Source organism: Scophthalmus maximus, chromosome 21, assembly GCF_022379125.1.
Source record: "Scophthalmus maximus strain ysfricsl-2021 chromosome 21, ASM2237912v1, whole genome shotgun sequence".
NCBI classification, from domain to species: domain Eukaryota; kingdom Metazoa; phylum Chordata; class Actinopteri; order Pleuronectiformes; family Scophthalmidae; genus Scophthalmus; species Scophthalmus maximus.
The window spans coordinates 1,574,145-1,581,485 of record NC_061535.1 but is presented as its reverse complement, the minus strand read 5'-3'; positions in this window follow the sequence as shown (position 1 = coordinate 1,581,485).

The window sequence follows — 7,341 nt, the reverse complement described above, 5'->3', positions numbered from 1 at the left end:
GAGAAGCTCCGTGTCTGCATCTGTTCCCCTCTTCTCCCCCCTTGTGGCTGAGGACGGGACACGACATCTATGCAAGTGCATATTTTACATGCACTTTCCTTAAGAAACTGTGGCCAGAAAAATACTCTAGTTCGTGGCGTTTTTGTAAAAACATAATAGACATTTATTCCAATTTTTCCACATATAACCTGCTGTTTTACTGACTAACTCATACATTGAGAGGTCATTTCTAATGACATTGAAATAGTGACAATGTTTAATATTTGAATGTATTGCTATTAAAATGTATCTATGGGGAAAAATTAGGATGTTTGTCTTGGCACCACAAGGCAGCGCCAGTGAGCTGCACATGGAATTTTTACTCTTACCTGCTTCCAAACTCTGGTTCAACTCAGCTCAGCTAGCTGCTGCCAGTGGCTGTGAGCTGCTAATTGACGATGTGGGTTTGGAGTTTCTGCACCATTCATTGTGGGCAAACTGGGTCATAATTTACCAACATCATTTAATAATAATGGCAATTCATTAGTGCAAGACCCGAGCAATCTCTTTCATCAGCTGAGAAGAAGAATGCCACTGGGGCTTGAAAGTGGGTCGGGGCGGGCTGGGTAGTTGGGGGGTTTCATGGGGTAAACAGCAGCGCACAGTCGTTTAATGTTGCTGCCTGGTGGATTTCTGTGAATTTGTGATCAGAAATGAGCTTCATCTGCAAAGTCAGTAAATGGGTTTTTTACAGCGACAGTTTGGGAATCAATGATGTCTTTGACAAAAGCATAAAAATATTAAGTGCTTTAACTCTCCGCTGTCTTTTCCATAAACAAATCAAATGGCCCATATCTTTTGTGATAAACATGCATGTGAACCATATGCGCCCCTTAAAGACACAAATGCACTGGTGTGATTGTTTTTGGGAGGGGAAACAAGTTGGAGTGTGTGGTCAAAGACAATTATCATTCAATCCCTCCTGCTTCATGGAAGATCAGAGGAGACTGTGCAAGTAGAAGAAGAGATGGATGGTCATGGAGGAGGCTTGGTTTATCTCCTCTGTGTTTGTGTTTGTGTCCAGGGAGATATGATGGATGTCTGTGGTAGCTGCGTGACTCTAGGTGTTGTCTGGGTGGCAGGGGCATAATAGAATGTGAGGGATTCTTCCTCAAGGCGGGTCCTGCGTCACCCGAGAACGAGGACCTACCAAAATTCCGGTCCCGAGAGACGAAATCAGGTGGCGAGGGAACAGAATTGGCTCTCATCCTGCTCTTTGTGACGGATAGTCGACGGCAACACAAGCACTTTGCGCTCGCATTATTGAACTGACACACATCAGCAGTACTGTGAATGGTTTGAGTAAACATGAGCCACAGGCATGTGTTGAGCAAGAAACAATAAAAGGAATTAGTAAAAGGGCCGTTATGATCTATCTATTATCAGCCCTAACAATATTATACTTGATAAATTTATTAACAGTTTTTATGAAATATCAATTAAGCCTTTCAAATGTGAATATTTTCTGCTTTTATATGATCAACATCGTTCTAAATTGAATGCCTCTGAGTTTGGACTGTTAGCTGCATGGACAAAACAAGACATTTCTGTACGTTTGGTGCTGCAAGAAACAATTATTTTCATTATTGATTAGTCTGCTGAATTTCCCCTTTGACCGATTACTTTTGTCCAAATGTCATAAATTGTTTTTAAAAAATGCCCAACACGTCCCGAGAGCCTGAACGACAATTCGAAACTGCCCCCAAAACAAAGACGAAGCAGAAAAAGGATTCAAGGGTTGGATTTTTGTCGTTTTCCATGAAAGGTAAAGTTTTGTCAATCAAATAATTAACTAATGAATTATTTGATAATTGTTCCAGCTCTTAATATGATAAAATAAATAAAAATATAAAATTGGGGAAATGCCGTTTCATTACTGTTTTCTGAATAGGCTACATGATCAACTAATTAATGAAATATTAGTGCCAGATTAATTGCTAATAAAAACAGGGTTGGTTGGTATTATTATTGTTGCTGTTATTACTAATGTGGAGCATTATTTTAACATATGTGTCCTGTAGAAATGAGTGTAGTGGAGGGAGGGCGAACTGAGTTAAGGTCTTATCTCTTTAGTCATCAGGTAACACGCTCTGTAGCTGCGGTGTCCAAGGACATTATATCAGTGGCTCAATGTTAAAGCACATTGAATTTTTTAAGCATTTTAGAGTGCTCATCTCCCGAGACCCTCTCCAGAACCTTACAGCAGGACAATGCACAGGGAGAATTAATTCAGCTGAGAATAAAACCTATTCAGGTCCCGAGACACATGCCGTTGTCTAGGATGAAGTCCCACGTGTGGGAAAAGGTAGATGAATTATTAACGGTCGGTCCGACGCCCGGCCGATTTTGTCCACATAGCATCGATTTGATTCCCCACCACCCTTTGAGAAAGATGAGGTCAGTGTCACTGACATGAGAATCCTGAATGCCGGGAGGTGCAAATATTTGGGCTGATAAGACATGACCCGCTTACTGTGCCGCAACATATACTTTCTATCCGTACTGTGAACACAAACTGTTTTACTGGTTCTAGAATCAGTGCACTTGCGTCGGTGACAAAGGCATGAGTGGTGGTAGAAGGGCAGCAGGTGGAATTTAAGAAAAATGTGGGAGGTGGATCATGACTTGAGACATCACCTCTCCTCCACCCCTGCAGGCAGTAGCTTGTAGTGCCATATCTCCCATATTTCCATTACATGCTCCCCCTGCGCTTTTCCTCTGGCGAATACAGCAAAGTGGTAAATAAGCAAGACAGACGGAAAATAATAATAAAATAAAAAATGAAAAAGCAAGGGAGGTGGAGGACCTGAAATACAGGCATCCCATATCTGCAGCCCTCCCTCCATAAACGCTGATGTCAGTGCTGGGTACAGGGGCAATTTATCTCAGCCAGAGGAGGCAGAAGTAGAGATGTTTTTGTACAAAAGCTATCAAGATGAAAAGACTTTGCAGTATAATTTATTAGTTTTCTACTGCTGTCAAGGATATAAATCCCATGAAACACTTGTTGTTGTGTGTCGGCAGTGCATATAATTGAGATTTTCCCAGGTACAACTGTTTTGCAGCTAATGAAGAGAATATAGGGTGAAAACAAACAGGCACACATACAATGGGATGCATTTGTAAGGTTAGTGACTGTTATTTTAAAAAAAACAACATATAAGCATGGCTGCCTAATGAGAGTCTGAAAAATGAAACTCAGCCTCCACTGGTGAAGCCTTGAATTAAACTCCTTTGAGTGGCCTTTTCGACAACAATGAATTACGGAGACATCAGTTATACAAGGCCAACTGAAGTGATACCACAAAGGTAAGTGAGATAAGTCTTCATTTGGTGGGCCTTAACAGGAAACGTACTATAATAATGACCAGAGGAGAGAGACCTTCAATCTTTACAGCACTGCATACAATGACAACAACTAATCTTACACAAAATATGGACTAGAAATGCATCTAGGACAGGGGTCCCACACTGCTGGCCCACAGGCCATTTCTGTTTTGCATTAAATGACAGCAATACAATATTATGCAGGCCCACAACCTTATTCTCAATTCAGTTATTTTTTTCCTAGTTGTTTTATTCCAATTTAAACTACCGATCAATACAAAATAAAAATAAGAACTGTATTTGGTTTTCCAAGGTCAAAGGTACCCACATGTGCCCCTTTATTTGTTGTTTGGCTGTGACAGATGTCTTTTTCGGAACAAAAAAGAAAAGTGGATGATGAACACGGACAGTTTCAGGAAAGATGGACTTTATTATTTGTTTTTGTGGAGTTCAATGAAAGTGCTACCTGCCATTCCTCACCATTTTGTGGACAAACATATCTTTACCATAACATCTCAGTCACAAACTTACATGTAGTGTGTATGATACCATTACATATTCTCCTGTCTGATGTTTGAATTGTATTTCAGTTTTTGGTAATAGCAAAAAATAAATGATCATATCTAAATCTAATCCCAAACGTACTTGGGCTAAAATGCCACCCTAGATTAATCATGATACACTACATACCAATAACCTAAGTCAGTGAATATAACATGAACTGAACAATTCAAATTCAAATCAAAATTCATTTTCAAAATCGAAAAAAAAAGTGAGAGAGAAATATAAATAATGTCTTTCAAAGACTTTACAGAAACCTATACTCTTCTGATTTTTTTTTCAAAAAATAACCTGGACTTGCCAGCACCACACAGAGAGAAAGAAAATATTTTCGCTGCACCCCTTAACCTCTGAAGAATTCAACAAAGCCCTGACTAAAGTGCCAAATAATAAATAACTCCGGCCAGACGGACTATTGTTTGAATTCTACAGACATTTCTGCGATATGTCATCACCACTTTTTTTTACCGCAGAAACTCAGGCTACCTCCACCATAACATTAGTAACAATGATTACAAATGGGGTCAGCACACAGTGGATGCCCACTCTCATCATCCCTATCAGCCATGTTCAGCAAACTAGCAGCAATAGGAAAAACAATATAATTGAAGGAATTTACAACAAATAATTAGTCTTTATGCAGATGATACTTTTTTTTTTAATCTACAGAAGCCTTACGTGTCACTATAAGAAACTTTCAACATCATTAACAACTTCAACACAATCTCTTACAAGACGATAAACTGAAACAAATTAACTATACTACCACTGTGTGAAAATGCTTGGGATTGAATATAACATTTGAACTCAGATTTCTTGTTTTCAATGTCTCAACTTTACTGGGGGAAAAAAAAACAGAATCTCACTTTCATCATTACAAGAGGTAAAATTGCACGGTGGCCCAAAAGCAAGTGCCCGCTGGGAGATAATACACAAGATGCCCTCCTACCTTAACAGAGAAACCCTTTACTCATTTCTCTAACAATGGCTAAGAAAATCATCTTTCAAAACTGAAATTCTAGAAAAACCTGTCATATCACTCACAGGATTAACCTTGTTACAACCCTGCAGCCTTCTTAGAATAAGCGAAGTAACTATTTCCAGTCATGGAATGGCAAATGATGCCATTTATGGTTTTGTAGGCCAAAAATTGATCTCACAAAAAGAAAAAATACGTACGAGTCAGGTGAGGTGGAGAACAAAGGGAATGGCGGATGGTGGTTACAAATCATAAAATAAACAAAAAAACAAAACACTTGTTAGCCCACAAAAACCCACTACTCACCATCGCCTCTCAAAGAAACTAAAATAACACACTGCCTATCTACACTATTCTAACTTGAAAACAATAAAACACTTTCAAGTTCCAACCCATAAAGCCAGGTTTGTAATTGGACAATTAAAACAACTAGATGTGGTGCAAGGAAAGGAGAAATGAGAACGACAAACACCATAACTTAAACCTATGGCTCGTCTAATACGGGTTAACATTTTCTTAGTATTAGTTAGTCTAGTTACCTTTGTTACTTGTCACACAAACAGCTAACAGACAGGCACAGAGGTGGCTGTAATTCTACCTGAGCAGGCGGGCTCTGTGCAACTGGACCACTGCTGCTGAAGTCTGGAATCGAGAAAGACAAAAAAGGCAGGGACCAGATGAAGACTGGGCGCAAATACAGGAGGGCGGTCTGTGGGCGTTGACTGGCGAGGAATCGCCCTGGAGGAGCAGATGCCTGGATGATCCAGCCTATTTACAATGAAAGAAAAAGACACCCCCACAAGTAACAGTGAAAGGCAAAATAAAGACTTGGCTTCCAAGACCGTAAAAAAAAAACTATTTACATCATATGTTTCAATAGCAGAGCATCTAAAGAACAATATCCATCAGTCAAAACTCACCCAAACACCAAAACCATGAACAGGACCCCAGTGGTTTTTGTTGTAAACTGAGGATGTTTGAGTTAAAGGAACGAAATATGAGACAAAAAGTGAATATGCGAGTTCAGAATTTCAGCTTTTATTTCCTGGTATTAACATCTAGAGGCGTTAACAGAAAAATTATGTATTGTTTCCCAGCTTTTGCGTTTTAGATTAATTGTTCATGTATGAGCTCTGAAAGGCTACTCTTGGTCTGAGCCTTGGGTTTTATCTGTGACGACTGCATTTGTTAAAAAGGATGAACCAACATTAAGAGTGGATAGAGAGAGTCAATGGGCAAAAGCAAGCAATCCTTAAGCTGAGAAAAGAAGAAACACGGGGGCATAGCCAATAGAACAATTTGGAATGTCCCGGAAAAGACAGACTACTGGTGAACCAAGTGACAGACATCAAAAGTGGTTGATGACAGAAATATTGCGAGAGCTATGAAGAAAAACAACGTCACCAACCTCCGCTGGACAGAGGTGGAGGTTTCACAATCGACCATTCAAAGAAGGCTTCAACAACACAAATGCAGAGGCCACGCCACAGATACAAACCACTCAACAGCCTTTAGAATCTGAAGGCCAAAAGACGTAAGGGAACAACGATTAATGGACTGATGAGAGCAAGAGGAGCCTCTCTTGTGGAGAATGAAAGGATCTGCTCACGATCCCGAACATACAAGCTCATCTGTGAAGTACAGTGGAGGTGGTATCATGGCTCGGGGGTTGCGCAGCTGCTTGTGGAATGGGCTCATTAATCTTTATTGATGACAACAGTAGCAGCAGAATTATACATTAAAGATGCATGAAGCAACTACACATGTTAAGCACAAAGCAAATCATGAATCACTGAAAAGGGGAAATTTGTTTCTCTCGTACTGCAGTTCAGGAATCCTCTCATATATGTAGTTGCTTTTTGACTCCTGAAAAACACTTGTGCCCTTTCGAAAACAGGCAGAAAAAAAAATGGTTTCAAACTAAAGATGAAATAAAACCAGACCTGATCCGTGTCCTAAACCATTCATGTTCACCGTCTCCACTTTTATAACACCCCCTGCGCTCAACAGTCAAACAATTTTAATGCGGCTCAGGATTAACAATGACACAGTGCAATGTGCAGTAAGCACTGCCAGCAGACTGGTCATCTACAAGGCCTTAAACACTCATTTTTAATTCCTGTATTTCTTAGTATTCTTTTATTATCATTGAATAAAAGAAATGCGGGGGGGGGGGGGCTGGATACTGCCAGCACATTTCACTTTCACCAGGGTGGCTAACTAAGCCTTGAGCAAAGAGCAGTTGATTAATGTTAACACCAATACATCCCAAGTTCATCCAGACATGTATTATGTGCACACTTTAAAATCAGGGCGGTCACATTGTGAACTCAGCAAATCAGTGAATCTTACCATCCGTCCTTTTTATGGATGAGCTTGTCGCCCCGCACTCTAACACCCCTAGATCAAGCAGTTGTGCACTTGTGTTGTGTCCA